The following is a 16348-nucleotide window of genomic DNA, read 5'->3' on the forward strand; positions in this document are numbered from 1 at the left end:
GAACAGTAAAACAACGGAAAAATTAAATAAAATGAAAAATTAAAATGAAAAGAAAACATACTTACCAAAAACCATACAATTCGGATGAAAAATCAAAAATATTATCAGAATAAAAACTGCTGGAAAAAAAAATGTGCAGGAAAAAAAATCAAAAATTGCCATATATGACCCGGGGTAGGGGGCAGGAATCAGGAGGGGGGAGATACAAGGTGCACCTCTACACCCACATGTGTAGATGTTGAGGTAAAAAAAAAAAACCTCACTGAGCTCAGCGCCTGCACGGCCCAACCTATGTGGGAGATAGGTTGTCATCATTACCCTCTGGATCTGAATCAGAAGGTGGAGGTGGTGCAGTTGACTCACTACGCTTAGCCACGCCTGGCCCCTCAATGGCAGCAAGTATGCGGGTCTGGTAAGCCAGGTCCTGTTGGGCAATGAGACTGAGGTCAGCATGCATTACCTCACGTGTCACACATGCTTCCTCCTGCAGGGACTGACGTGTGAGACGGAGTTCTGCTTGCATGGCCTCACATGACAAACGGAGTGACTCCCGGCTTGCACGGAGTTCAGCCGAGATGGTTCTTTCAAGTTGTTCAAACCTGTCTTCTGTCTGCCTACTCTGATCCATCATGAGGTCAGCTAGAGTAGATCGGAGGGCTTGTTGTTCCACCCTCAGGGCTTCATGGTGTCCCTCTGCTTGAGCATTAAGTGTTTCACGCAGCGCTACCATTTCAGCCCGGCACGCCCTGTCATACGCCGTCATGCCCAGCCTGAGTGAGCGGCACGTGGACTGCGTAGCCCGCTGATGGAGCACCATTTGCCTAACAGAGGGGAGGATGGAATGGGCCACCCTTTCCATACCTTGAGCAATCATCTATACTGCTCCCCCCTGTTGCTGTGCTATGGTAATCATGGAACGCTCCAGCTCAGTTGACCCCGGTGGCACACGGCCACCGCGCCGTCGGACACCACACCTGCTGGGCCCAAGGAGCCGTGGTCCTTGCTGGGTTGGTGCCACCCGCGGCTGCAGGACTGCATTCCTCCATCGTCCTGATGCCCCAGGAACATGGCCAACTGGTGTTGAGTGTGACCGTGCACCCGTAACCACCACAGGTGGACATTCCAACCCTGCCTGTCCCCCTACTGCAGGTGTTGCAGACAGAAGACCATCTGACACAGGATCACCTACCGGCGATGACACGTCATGAAGCAGATCCGGCTCAACATAGTGATCAGAGGATACATCAGAGCCTGACTCAGAGTCAGCTCTGGACACAATGGCCTAGAGCACCTGTGGGTTCTCGTGGGCTGCCACCCCATGCCCACCACTGGTGCCTGGTTGGTCAAGTGAACTGACAACCGTGTCTGGGATGACATCTTCATCCTCTGCCGCCAGTGGGTCATCACCTGCAACGTAAAAAAGAGAAACAAGAACACGCACGTCAGTAGCACATACCACACACATACAGTTCACAACATTGACAGACAAATAATGAAACAGCCATGTCACAGGCAAATCAAACCCCAACATGCATCCAGTAGCATTGCAATGCAGGGCCATCCCAAAAGCAGTAAAGGATGTGTGCAAAATGTGAATGCAACACATGTATTGTATGTTGCACATCACCTGCATCACACACAACCTCTAGAGGACATACATCCAATGCCAAAATGAGAGATGGTAACAAATAGTCTGCACCTAGCATAAGCATGTGTTACCACACAGATAGACACAGCTAGAAATGTAACCGAACACACCATGATACATGTAACATGCATGTTCATGTGCAGCACTCAACTACAATCAACTATGCACAGTACATGTGTCATAGGAGGCACCTGCGCTAGTGCATTTCCATACTGTGATGGGAGGGACATGGGTACATACACGTCAGGTCAACATCACACAACACCATCATGATTGCACGTTGAAGGGCTTAACTTGGCACAGGAGTGGGTGTGTGTGTTGCAGTGCATGTGTAGCCCCTCAACTTACAACATCAAGATGTACGTAGTGATGACAATATTCAAACATTATGGCAGTGTAACGGCAATTGCAGCCATTATGTGCAAATGGCATGCACCAGGTAGCATGGTTTCCGTGAAACACCGCCCTATGGCCAATAGCAGGGAGGTACTGCATGGCAATGACATGTTCCATGCAGAACTGTGCATTGCCAGACAGTGTAGGTGTGCGTTTATTGCATTTAGTCAGTCAAATGTCTCTACAGCCAATGAGAAGTGGACATGATGGAGGAGAGTTGAGGAACCATCCATAGTACATCCATGCATGTAGAAGACAACACCAGTTGAAAAGTGTTCATGGGCCTGTAACTGGGGGAGCCATGGCCATGATACAGATGTGCACAGCTCAAAGACGTGCATGATGACACACAGACCTACAGTAAGCATGACATGGCTGTCCAAATGAGATGACATTTGGATCATCCTGGACAAATACAACAATGAGCAGGTGGTGAAGGACACCTAGGGGCATGCATGGAATGCACATGTGACATGATCCTGCACATATGTGCATGAGGAGCCACTGCCATCAGCACACTCAGAGTGAGCCACACTGCACCAAGGACAAAGGATGCGTATGCCATGATGTGACATCTCATCAAGATTGCACTCGTACACAAGTGGCTCAGAGCACAAACAAGCAAAGGGAGGGGAGCAAGGGAGAAAAGGAATTCAAAACAACTATCATACTGGGCACAGTGACATACAGAACATGCTAGTGCATGGAGAAGGGATAAAGGGTTGAAGACCCAGGAAGGGGGAGAAGGGGAACGTGCCAAACAGAGGAGACCAAAGAAAGAAAATGAAGTGCAATGATAGAATGTCCATTCAAAAAGTGGTAGTGCAGCCAGCAAGTGGCAAGTGCAAGATGATTTGGACAGGGCAAATCTGATGAGTGCAGACAAAGAGTGCTGGACTGTATGGGGACAAGCACTGGACCCATTGATATGTGAGGCCTATAGGCAGTGCAGCAGGCAAGCAGGGTGAGCGGGTACCTGAACCGATGGACAGAGTGTGTGCAGGGGCACAGTGCCAACAGAGGAAACTGTTCAGCTGGGTAGAAGAGGGGCTAATGCAGGAGCAAGAAGGAAGGTGTTGAGGTGCTTCCAGAAGCAGATATATTTCTCCTCAAGATTTAATGTGGCCAGTTGGCTGTTCAAAAGCGAGCTCCCAGCTGTACACACAGATCTGCTCCTACCTTATTTATTCAATTAACGACTGACCTTGAGGGAGTGTGGGGTATAGGAGCAAAGGACCCAAGGGGGGAGGAATTGGTAGAGGGATTGTCAAAGGTATTTTCTACCGACTCCCAAAAAAACCTTGTGCACAATGGAGAGGGTCTGAAGGGGTCACATAGCTGGAAAGATGGGATTCCAGGGCTTGAGGCCAAGGACACGTCTTGCAGTCCTGTACCGGATTAGTGGTGGAGGGTGGAGGCAGGTCGAATATTGAATGAGACTGTCACAGTACCCCAACCTTGAATGAACCATAGCTTGACAGACTGTGAGCATGTAGGAGAATGTTAGGGAGGGCACAGTACCTTTGAGGTGGCGGAGCAAGACGTTAATCCATTCCAAGATACGTCACAAATGTGTGTGTATAAGGGATGTGTTGAGTCAAAGGTGACCCTGAGGTTCTTGGCCTTGCAGGTGGAGGCAGGAGGAAGGCCAAGTGGGGCTGGCCAGAGATTGATTGCAAAGGATGGAAAAGGTGCATCGATGAGGAGGATGCCAGACTTGCTGGCATTCAGACAGAGACCATTGGTAGTACTCCAAACGCAAATGCCAATGAGGCAATCAGAAATAAGGGAGGGACAAGAGGTGGCCAAGGTCAGCCAGGAAATGAGTTGGTTGTCATCAGCATAGCACTGGAACTTGTACAAAAAAATGATAATGCAGTAGTTAAGAGCAGCCACTTGCTCTCCATGAATTGGGGCCAAGAGGTCAGACCCCTGGTGAACAACACAGGTGGTGAGGGAGATTGAAGATAGGAAAGAGCCTACTTGTAGTTGGGCGGGTCACACATTCCAAACACACATGTCATTGAGTTACACGCATCAATACTCACCAGATGATGCATCATAATCCATCCTCTCTCCCACTCCACGGATTTGTTCTTCCGGGACGAACTCTGAAGCAATCTCCTCATGCTGAGTGAGTTCATCTTCCTCTGGTGGTGGCCCACCACCAGTCACCAGAGACATGTTGTAATTGGAGGCACGCTTTTGCTTAGCACTGTGTCTGAGGTCATTCCAGCGCTTGTAGCCGTCCTGAGCTGTGCGCATCTGGAATCCCATGGATGTCACACCATCCGCAACATGCTGCCAGTGGACCCAACGCTGGTGATGTGTTGTATGGCACTGTGGGCCCACAAGCATATCACGTTGATGTCACGACACGTAGTCCACAAGGAAGTCCAGTTCCTGATTGCAGAAAGGCTCTTGTGCAGGAGCACGCTTCCTCCTTTTGGACATTGTTACTGACCCTGAGGGGGCAATGTGGCCGTGATCAGTGGGGGCAGTGGCACTGGTGGACTGGACCAAGGCAGTGGGTGTTGGTATGAGGACAGAAGGTCTGGCTTGGGTCTGAGTCACTGCCGGGGTGGTGTTGGCTGCATCTGTACATGCAATTACCACCACCCGGCTGCTTGGGGCAGCAGATGTCATAACTGCCCCAGATATGTGTGCCACAGTCACAGCCACAGTGGACGCACATGAGCCCACCCTACGGACAAGATGGAAATCGTCCTGGGAATCCTCGTCACACAACGTAACATGCGCTGCCTGACCCAGAGCCCAGGTGGAGGTGTCCACAGCTGCACCTGCAGATACGACCACCGGTGGGCCTGTGACAGCAGATGTAAATTGCTGTTGGGTGATATGGGCGCCAGGTTGTGATTCAACAGCTGCATCACCAGGAACCACAGGGGTTGGGGGCATGTCTGCACCAGCACTTGGCTGGGCATCCCGTCCCAGAGGGGCACCCCTGCCTCTTCCACCCCTGTAGCCATCCTGGCCACCCTGTCCTCCCTGGTCCTCGCGCCCACGTGCCCAACCACGTCCAGCCCTGGGAGGATGCCCAGCTTTGCCGCCCTTAGCCTTTGCTGGCCTCCCAACCATGGCACCAATGGAAAATGGGCTATGGGAGGTTCACTCAACAATTGTCCTGGGCAATTGGCTGGAAGGGGGCAGGGTACTTGATGGAATAGGTACCCCAGTGCCCCTGAAAGGCTGTCTGTGACCCCTGGGGAGAAATGATGGGTCACGCAATGCTCGGGCACCCCCAAAAAGAAAAGAAAAAAATAAAACGAAATGTAAGCTCAGGAAATTAGAAACAATAAATAAATTGTGCACGCGACCCCGGTAGCCCACATGCGTGAATATTACCTCCAGCAGTACGGTGTGGCACCCAGGAACACAAAAAACATGTACGCGTGGAACACGCAGGCTACAATGACATCTAAACGGTACGCATGCACAGGGGGAACCACAGTGGGAAAAAAGCATATGCGACTCACCGTCTGCCTTACGTGGAAAAACAAACTAAAAATAAACGTGCTTGTGCGCGTAGGCAACACCCCACCAAAAGAAGAGGTACGGACTTCAGACGCTGTGAAGTAATCACGTGTGATTCCAGCAGAGTAAACACACGCGTCGGTCTCCATGAACAGCACGTACACTGTTTTGCTGGCCCGCCCTGACCTTTAACCCATGCAGAGAGCAACACCCGTGCGCATAACGTCACATACGCGCTTACATGCTTAGGCCCCGAATTACACGCATTCACACGCGGACGTGATTTTTTTGCACGTGCGGATGCATCCGTGCTGAGGGAAACGCCCGCGCGTATCACGTCACATACGCGCTTATGCACTAAGGGCCTTTCCTCAAATTACACACTGACGTGCAGTTTTTTCATGTGCCAATTCACTTTGTATCAAGCCGGCCACGCCACAACACACAGAAGACCACGCTCCTGCCCAGAAGGCCATTTTCCTGCCCCCCAGAGTCCGGAGCACGCTCCCACCTGCCATCTGATGCTGCCTGCCTGCCTGCTGGCCATGTGCCCTGCTATTTGGTGCCTGCACGTCAGCCATCTGCAGGAGTCCAGTTGCTGTGACCACCCCTGCTGGAAAAGAAGCCTCCCGACTGGTATTCCATCGCTCCACAGCCCAGCCCCAGGACCCAGTTGCCCACCCACACCTGCCTCAGGGGTTGCCATGTCTGACACAACACCATCTGGCAACAGTGGCCACCCCCCAGCAGAGAGGCAGAGGGCTGCCAGCTTCACTGCCAATGAAGTTGGCATCCTGGTGGAGCAAGTCCTGGGGCATTATGATGCCCTCTTCGGAAGTTCACCGACAATGAAGGGCGGAAGAGGATCTGAAAGGACATTGTGGCTGCCATCAACGCGGAGGGGGTGGCAGCCCGCGACATGCAACACGTCAGAAGCGCTGGGAGGACTTCAGGTCCAGGACCCTCAGCAAGACCCGGCGCCTCTTGAAGGCAGCACATGCAGAGGGGTGCCGGGTAGGCCTAACCAACATCCAGATGAGGGTCCTGGAACTCATACAGCCAGCGCTCCACCTGCAGGTCCTTCAGAGGCAGACGCGTCCGGAGTCGAGCAGTAAATGTCCATGCATACTGATTGGACGCAGTGCATGTTGAGGTGTGCCAGGAGTGTGCAGGTTGGACATATGTCTTGAAAGGCCCATGTATGGATGTGTATGTACAGGGACATGAGCCTGCTGCATGTGAGTGCAGTCATGTGTGAGGCACATCAATGGTATATGTGTTGAAAAGCATGATGCACAAATGCATGTGGGGATGCACACATGTTAGCATTTCTGTGTATGTACTGTGGCATGGTTAGGGTGTGACACATGGATGCTGGTTCCACCTTCATGTACGTACACGACATACATGTGTGTGTGTGTGTTTGACATGTGTGCGAATGTGATACACCATGGATGCATGTGACACCGACATGTAGGAGGCTGATTGGCAGATGTGACATGGTTGCCGATGATTTCACTGTGACAGGTGGTGGACAGTGGCGGCTGCTATCATAGGGCGGCCGGGCGCCGCCCCCCCCAGAAAAGAAAGAGAGAAGCTAAAAGAGATTCAATCAGAAAACTTCTCTGATTGAATCTCTTTTAGCTTCTAGAAGATGCTGCATTTCCTTTGCCAACAATGCGGGGGGCTGTGGCAAGGTAACAATAGTGTATGTGTATAACAATCCGGGCCCAGCATTCACAGCGGGGCGCGTCCCAATGTAGTATTCTTTTTTCAATAGTAGAGTGCGTGGAGTTCGTAGCTCCACACACTCCACATAGCGCCTTTAATTAGAAGGCTGGCGGGGCGCTTCAGGGGTGGCCCTGCCAGTATAGAATGTGCGCAAACAGCGCACTTAGGAAATTAAATTCCCTCCCCTGCTGTTTGCCAGCCAATGACATTACTGTATCTATGCAGCCGATTACTGACGGCGCAGGGTGTGTGCGTGCACTTGCGCCACCTTCACACGTCTCTCTTTCTTTGAGGACAACGAGTCAACAACGACACAAGTCACAACGCGACTGCTGACTCTAAGCTGCTGCAGAGTCTGAGACCACCACCAGCCCAGCAGAGACAGGCCTGCCCTGGTCCATGAGCTTGCTTGCCGGCGCCGCGGTAAGTACCCAGATATAACTTGTTTCTGTAGTTTGGGCCCGGGGAGTGTAACACTGTATTACACTTACACTCCTCGGGCCCAAACTATGTGGTCCACCTCCACGGCCCCAGTCAACATTGAACGACGTGTAGGCCAGGACCTACAAGTCTTTTAGTGTTGCTGAGCTGACTGCCGTCAACTCTGGGGCCGGGGCCTTGGTGGCAGCAGGCCGCCCGATACCATCAAGGCGGGGGCTGCCTGGGCCTACTTTCTTTACCCCCGGGCCGTGCCCACGGACCGTTCTGCAAGGCGCAGGCTGGCGTGCTGCTGCTGCCCATACTAGGCAGCCGCGGCCCGCGACCACTCCCGCATCATGCTAATTGTGCCGTTTTATATTTTCAGCATTTTTCGAAAAAAAATGCCGAAAATATAAAACGGCACAAGTCACCAGGGAGAGCCCTGGCAGGGAGAGGGCGAGGCCCGGCACGGCTGGTGGCCAGGCCTAGCATCATTAGACCCAGGGTGCACATTTATTTTGTTGCTGCCATTTACTCTTACATGCACAGGGTTCTGCTGCGGACTACATCACGATATGGATAGGCATGACATGACTCTTCCAATGTTAAGTCTCAAATAACTCTGTAGTTAGGGATTTCTAGCGCTCCCTCTTTACACAAGCCATTTGCTGAATCGCAGAGTCATAAGGACTTGATAGATGAGCACGTGAGCAACTTCTGCCCGCCCGGCTCCTTTCATAAGCCTTCGCCTTTTATCCCTGCAAGAGTGCGCGTCCCCTGCTATGAGGAAAAAGCAATGGCAATGCCAACAGTTTGGACTTTTGTGTAAGCATGGGAAAGGCACTTGCCAGGCACAGCTGTAGCAGAATTAACTGAAGCAGAAACATGGTGCAAGTTCCTGGGCATCATGATCTTATAGCAGTGGCTGGCAGAAGCTTACACCGTAAGCACAAGGCCAAAATGTTGGCTTTGTCAATGCTTGTGTTTGAACAGGATCTCACTAGCTTTGCCAATGCTGTTTTTAACAGGACTTCAGCGAAGGACACGCAGAGTGCTTATAAATCGGGTGCCAGAAGGGCTGCAGCAAATTAATTTTGTAATGTGAGCGCTGCAAAGCGCACTTTTAAAGCACCAGAATGAAAAGTTTTCGTTCTGGGGCTTTAAAAGTGCGCTTTTAAAACATTACAAAAATGTATATATTGCAGCGTTATACAACTGATGACTGGCACATGGTGGTAGCTGCTGGTACTTTTTTTACACATTGTACTAATGATTATTCTGGTGCAGCTTCAATGTTACAAGCAGTTAACTCTCTCTCTCCTTCATGTGTGAAAAGCATTTTAATACTGCTCTGAGCCTATGTTGCCCTTTCTCAGATCAGTCTCTCGCTTTCTCTTTACAGACCATCAGCAACACCTTACATGAACAAATCCAACCAGTCCAGGGTAATTGTGAAACTAAAAACATCGACTTCAACCTCCACCGTGCACCTTCTGGGATTTTGGATTTCCCATAGCCTGCAAAGGAGTTCATTGCAGTGACCATTCTCCAGAACGAGGTGAGCTAGCATGAGTCTTTTGTAGGGTTTGATGCTCAGGGCACTCCAACTCTGTTTGTGTTCATCTGTAGTAAAGAAGGCACACAGCTATCTTGTTTACATTTTTTTTTAAAAGAAGCCCATGTTTGTGGGGATCAATGAGGTGGGGGAAAATCTGATGAACAGTACAAACTACAGAATGGCATCTATGACTAGCTGAGAGGGTGGCATGTGAAAATGTAAAGTCATACATATAATGCAAAAAGGCCTGCTTATGGTTCAACTGAAGCAAACCTGTCCATTTGGAAATTGTTTTTCGAAGGATAGGATTGGGTGGTGGTTCCCACTTACCTCATGATGTCCTGATATCTTCCAGTTGAATGGTATACAGTAATTTGTTTTACTGCTGAACAATCCCACAGTTTTTCAAACATCAGAATACCTTCTTTCTAATCTTCACCATTGCTCCCACAGTGCTTGGGAGGGGTTGGGGTTGTGTGATGCAGTCAGAAAAATCTCCCTACATTGTAAACAATGTTTTTAGAACAGTTTTAACAGAACAAACTTGCCTCATTTCTTCCGTAAGTACTAATTTGCCAAACAAGCTGCAATACGTACTGTGTGGCTAGTTTCACATTTGCTAATGGGCATGTGTGTTAATGCATGCATAGATAACGTCAGCAATTATACTCAACTGTACTGGTTGATGATAAGTACAGCAAAGTTGTGTATAATAGAACCCTGCACGTCATCCCGAATACCACGTTGACGCAACGCCACCACAGCTAGGACAGGCTCAACCCGGTCCGGGATAGCCACGTCCGCAGTTGTTGTTCCCCCATCACCTCCCTGAAAATGAGTCTGGACGAGGGCATCCCTGCTGGTGCGGGATGATGCAGTCACAGGATTGGGGACAGGATTACACACAGGCACCTCTGCGGTGGCCTGTGTTGCCTCCTGTCCCTGCCCCTGGACTGCACCACTAGCACCAGTGGAATGCCCCCCTCAAGGCCCCATGCGTGGGCCTTCCACGGCCTCCTCCTCAACCAACCCACCACCAACCTGGATGACTCTGTGTCATCTTCCTCCATAGGCCCCCGTGGGTGGAGGCAGGTCGAATATTGAATGACACTGTCACAGTACCCCAACCTTGAATGAACCATAGCTTGACAGACTGTGAGCATGTAGGAGAATGTTAGGGAGGGCACAGTACCTTTGAGGTGGCGGAGCAAGACGTTAATCCATTCCAAGATACGTCACAAATGTGTGTGTAAAAGGGATGTGTTGAGTCAAAGGTGACCCTGAGGTTCTTGGCCTTGCAGGTGGAGGCAGGAGGAAGGCCAAGTGGGGCTGGCCAGAGATTGATTGCAAAGGATCGAAAAGGTGCATCGATGAGGAGGATGCCAGACTTGCTGGCATTCAGACAGAGACCATTGGTAGTACACCAAAAGCAAATGCCAATGAGGCAATCAGAAATAAGGGAGGGACAAGAGGTGGCCAAGGTCAGGCAGGAAATGAGTTGGTTGTCATCAGCATAGCACTGGAACTTGTACAAAAAAATGATAATGCAGTAGTTAAGAGCTGCCACTTGCTCTCCATGAATTGGGGCCAAGAGGTCAGACCCCTGCTGAACAACACGGGTGGTGAGGGAGATTGAAGATAGGAAAGAGCCTACTTGCAGTTGGGCGGGTCACACATGCCAAACACACATGTCATTGAGTTACACGCATCAATACTCACCAGATGATGCATCATAATCCATCCTCTCTCCCACTCCACGGATTTGTTCTTCCGGGATGAACTCTGAAGCGATCTCCTCATGCTGAGTGAGTTCATCTTCCTCTGGTGTGGCCCACCACCAGTCACCAGAGACATGTTGTAGCTGGAGGCACGCTTTTGATTAGCACTGTGTCTGAGGTCATTCCAGCGCTTGTAGCCGTCCTGAGCTGTGCGCATCTGGAATCCCATGGATGTCACACCATCCGCAACATGCTGCCAGTGGACCCAACGCTGGTGATGTGTTGTATGGCACTGTGGGCCCACAAGCATATCGCGTTGATGTCACGACACGTAGTCCACAAGGAAGTCCAGTTCCTGATTGCAGAAAGGCTCTTGTGCAGGAGCACGCTTCCTCCTTTTGGACATTGTTACTGACCCTGAGGGGGCAATGTGGCTGTGATCAGTGGGGGCAGTGGCACTGGTGGACTGGACCAAGGCAGTGGGTGTTGGTATGAGGACAGAAGGTCTGGCTTGGGTCTGAGTCACTGCCGGGGTGGTGTTGGCTGCATCTGTACATGCAGTTACCACCGCCCGGCTGCTTGGGGCAGCGGATGTCATAACTGCCCCAGATATTTGTGCCACAGTCACAGCCACAGTGGACGCACATGAGCCCACCCTACGGACAAGATGGAAATCGTCCTGGGAATCCCCGTCACACAACGTAACATGCGCTGCCTGACCCAGAGCCCAGGTGGAGGTGTCCACAGCTGCACCTGCAGATACGACCACCGGTGGGCCTGTGACAGCAGATGTAAATTGCTGTTGGGTGATATGGGTGCCAGGTTGTGATGCAACAGCTGCATCACCAGGAACCACAGGGGTTGGGGGCATGTCTGCACCAGCACGTGGCTGGGCATCCCGTCCCAGAGGGGCACCCCTGCCTCTTCCAACCCAGTAGCCATCCTGGCCACCCTGTCCTCCCTGGTCCTCGCGCCCACGTGCCCAACCATGTCCAGCCCTGGGAGGATGCCCAGCTTTGCCGCCCTTAGCCTTTGCTGGCCTCCCAACCATGGCACCAATGAAAAATGGGCTATGGGAGGTTCACTCAACAATTGTCCTGGGCAATTGGCTAGAAGGGGGCAGGGTACTTGATGGAATAGGTACTCATTCTGCTGCCGAGGAGTCCACCTCCGACGTCCGCCTCTTGGACCTACCCTCGGCAGCTGCGGACGCGGTACCAGACTCCTCACTCCCCGAAGAGATGACAACCCGGAAGGGGAGCTGGGCCTTGCGTCTCTGGCTGACGGTGGGATCCCTGCCGCTGTGCTCCACAGCACCGTCTCCACCCTCTTCATCAATTGACGCTGTAGACAGGTAGAGACAGAACACAGGCATCAGGGCACTGTCGAATGGTCTGATACACACATGACAGTTGCGCATGAGTGGCAGGGTCAAACTTCACAGATGGCATCACACTCCCCAACACACATATCATTTGAACCCACACACATGCGCAAATTAACAGGGATGTTGCAGCAGACAGCACCATCCATACACATACAACAGCATGAGCATCCGAAGGTTAGCCTGACATCACATGCAACATGGGAGTGTAGAACACATGCACACAGGCCACCAGACATACATGCATCTGTACATCTCCACCACCAGTGGCAGCTGGTGAGTTTGAAAGCTGGTGGGGCGTAAATTTCTCAGGGCGAATTTATAGCGAGCGCGCGACCCCCCCCCAAGGGGGGTTACGGGGGGTTCTCCCCCTGCTAAACCTTTGGAAAAATGGCCAACAAAATGTGCAATTTACTGTCCAACAAACCCACCGAAATATGAAAAAAAGCATTAGGTTTTAAATATTAATGGTGGTACATTATTCTTACGTGTGCAAGTGTGATGGTGTATTTTACAGCAGCTTGTATTGAGAATAGCTGGTACTATGGTGTATGCATAAAGAAATTAATTCATTATATAATCAGTAATGATAGAAACATATGTTTGTCATCCTGTTACTGGCATTCACATGTGTTCATCCTCTTACTAAGGTGGGATTTTAGGCATTTTCTGAAAGGGGGAAACTAAGCTAAAATATTACTTTAGTTTTTAACCACTTAATTAATGCAACATTTGTCCTACCTCTAATGGCTGTCTGCCTCGCTGAGTTGCCATTGCTTCAGTTGCTCAAAGTTGCAACACGTGGAATGCACAGGTCTCAGTAATGGCATATACATATTGCATGGAGAAAAATGCAACAGAAATAGTTTACTAGGTTTATTATGGTGAGTGCTTTATTATCAACCAACAACCATAACATCAAAACATAATTCACATTTTTCACTGTTTTGTCAAATAGATCACTGCAACTTTACACACAATCCTAACATATAAGGCCATTGAAACAAAGAATTCAAGGTAACCCACAAAATAACTGCAAATAGCTTGTTGTAACAGAACATTCACTGGTCAAACATTTTGAAAGTTTGTACACAAATTGTGCACTTCTATTTTTCAGAGAGGCACATTTATCAATAGTCCATGTATTGAAGTCAGGGATCTCTTGAATTAGTTGTTTTCCATGGACAGCATGGTCAAAGCATTCAGACGATCCTCAGTCATTGTGTTTCTCAAGAATGTTTTAACTCGCTTCAGGGTGGAGAAACAGCGCTCAGACTCAGCTGTTGTCGTGGGTGTAGTAATCAGAATTTTTAATAACTGCATTGTCTCACTAAATGCTTCTTCGAGATTGTTTTCAATGAACAATTTTAATAAAGAAATTGCCCCACTTGAACTACAGAATTCTGGTTTCTCATAAACAATTGAAAGCTCAGTGCGCAGTCTTTCCTTGTTTAACATGGGGTACGCTTGGACAGTTGCATTCAGTGCATCATTGGGAAAAGACTGTCCATGTGTTTGAAATAGGTCACTCTGCAAGTGGTTAGTAAATGCAAAGTGTTCTTGGGCTTGTGTAACTATAATAACACATACTTATTTAGCCAAACGATTCAAAGTGTTCATATTTACATTGCGACTTGAAAAAGTTGCCTCTGATGGAAGTTTAGCTTCCAGATTGCCAGTGCTTTCACGTACTCTGCCAATGCACTTGATAAAAGTTGCAGTAGCTTTCTGCACATACACAGAGTCAATGTCTCGCTTCTGAATCTGGTTATATAGAATGTCAACATGGGGCATTATGTCATTGAACAAAAAAAGGAAGAAAAGGAACTCCTTCTCTTTCAGAGTTAGAATGAATCCCCGGGCCTCATGCACAGTAACCCCCTCACAATCAGTCCGTCTTTCACAAATGATCTCAAAGCATCTACGGAGTGCTTCCCTGTGCTGATATATGGCTTCTACTACCCGAATATGGTAGCTCCAGCGAGTGCGAGATGGTTTTGGAAGTCTTTTATCTGATACCTCATCTAGAACTTCAATTCTTTTTGGAGAACGAGGAAAAAAATGTACAGAAGCCAGAGATATCACAAAAGAAAACTCGAGCCTCTGAGATTTTGGAAACAGCCTGTTCAATGATGAGGTTATGCTGGTGTGCATAGCAATGTACATAATGTGCATTTGGATACACTTCAGCCACTTTCTTTTGGACTCCACCAGACGCCCCCCTCATTACACTCACACCATCATATGTTTGCGCAATTACTTTTTTTTGTGGCAATCTTCAGGGAATACTTTGACCAATTTTTCCATTATGACAGTAGCAATGGTCTGCGCACTAGAGTCTTTCAGATGAGTAAATCCATAAAACCTTTCAACAATTCTGTACGTCATTCCGAATACCTCATTGACCACATCGGCCTACTAGGACAGGTCACCCAGGCTGGGTTCCTCCATGTACTGGATCTTCTAGTGACCCCCTCCTCAACTGCACCCCCTATGCGCCAGTCGTCTTCCGTGCAATCTTCCAGCCCAAGTTTCACCTGGGCACCCTCTGGAGCTGACCCTGAACCAGCGGCCAGGCTGGTGGAGGAAACATCCCTGCAAAAGTGGGGAGTCGGAGGTCCAGCAGGGGTGGTCACCCCCACAACTGGACCCCAACAAGAGGAGGACGAGCAGGCATAGACCAGCAGGGCACATGCACGGCAGCAGCAGGCTCAGGGTGGGAGGCTTCATGGCTCGGGGACATCTACATCAGAGGGGCAGGAGGACCCTGGATTGGGAGTGTCTTCCGTGTGGCAGAGGTTGGGCCGGCAAACAGATGCGGAGCAGCGGCGGGCGGAAGAGGCACGGCTCACTATGGTCAGGACGGAGAACTCCATGTGCAGGGCGTTGAGGCGAGCTGAGTACCTCGAGGCCACTCGCAGGGAGTTGGAGGCCGCCATGAATGCATCCCTGTGAGACCTCGAGGCCAGGGAAGAGGCCCGCCTCTGAGACATCGATGTGGAGTTTGATGATGCCCCGGCCCGGAACATCAAAGAGTGAGCCGTAGGACATGCCCGCCGCCTTTGTACATAGTTCTTTAGTGTTAGGTTTCCTTTGTTTTTTATTTTGGAGTTCATGGACTTTGCTCCACTTTATGTACATTTTTTTTCGTAGGTTTCCTTTGGTTTTGACATTATGGACCCTTTGGACTTGCAGTGTATATAGTTCCTGACTTGTACATACTTTGGTTATTTTAACATCCCATGGATCAATGGTTTTTCCTGAATTTTTTCATGTACTTTATTTGGACATTGGAAATGCACCACTTCCCTTTTTTTCTCTTGTGGATTTTTGTTTTACATTGGATTTGTCTTTTTTTATGATTTCATTGTCTCTTAATGTACAAGTTTTAATTTATAATATGCTTTTTTCAATACGATTTATAATACATTTAATTTATCTTCATTATTGGTGTGGTCTACTCTCATTGGTTTTGTGCATGTCTCTATGAGCATTGACTCAGTCATGTGTTGCCACTGTGTGGCTCTGTTGTACATTTATGCATGGCCATGGTGGTTCTCTTGAGACTCTCATGGCATGGGTAATTTGGGAGTGGGTGCAGTGGATGGTTGCGTGCTTGTACTGGGTGGCAAGGGGGAATAGGGTTGGCATTAGGGACATGGGTCAGTTTTGTTAGGACATGTTGTTTGGTGGGACATGTGTCGGGGCCTGCTGCCAGGTGCCCGTCACTGCTGGGTGGGTGGGTGGGTGGTTGGGGGACATGAGTCAGGGCCTGCTGGCAGGTGCCCGTTACTGCTGGGTGGGTGGGGGTGCAGGGGGACATGAGTTGGGGCCTGCTGGCAGGTGCCCGTCACTGCTGGGTGGGTGGGTGGCAGGGGGACATGTGTCGGGGCATGCTGGCAGGTGCCCGTCACTGCTGGGTCGGTGGGTGGTTGGGGGACATGAGTCGGGCCTGCTGTTTGCTGTTGTGGGGTGCCACCCCCTCCGCGTTGATGGCA

The 16348-nt window shown here is 50.0% G+C and overlaps 1 protein-coding gene across 2 annotated transcripts in view; it reads left to right on the top strand.

Annotated features, from left to right (window-relative positions):
• Nucleotides 1–16348, top strand: part of OVOL1 (ovo like transcriptional repressor 1) — a 784221-nt gene that overhangs the window by 341416 nt on the left and 426457 nt on the right. For both annotated transcript variants that reach the window (XM_069644823.1, XM_069644824.1), the window contains exon 2: nucleotides 9093–9248. The gene's annotated coding sequence lies outside the window, so the exon portion shown is untranslated. The remainder of the gene's footprint in view (nucleotides 1–9092; nucleotides 9249–16348) is intronic.

Source organism: Ambystoma mexicanum, chromosome 2p (genome assembly GCF_040938575.1).
Source record: "Ambystoma mexicanum isolate Mex_15411 chromosome 2p, UKY_AmexF1_1, whole genome shotgun sequence".
NCBI lineage: Eukaryota > Metazoa > Chordata > Amphibia > Caudata > Ambystomatidae > Ambystoma > Ambystoma mexicanum.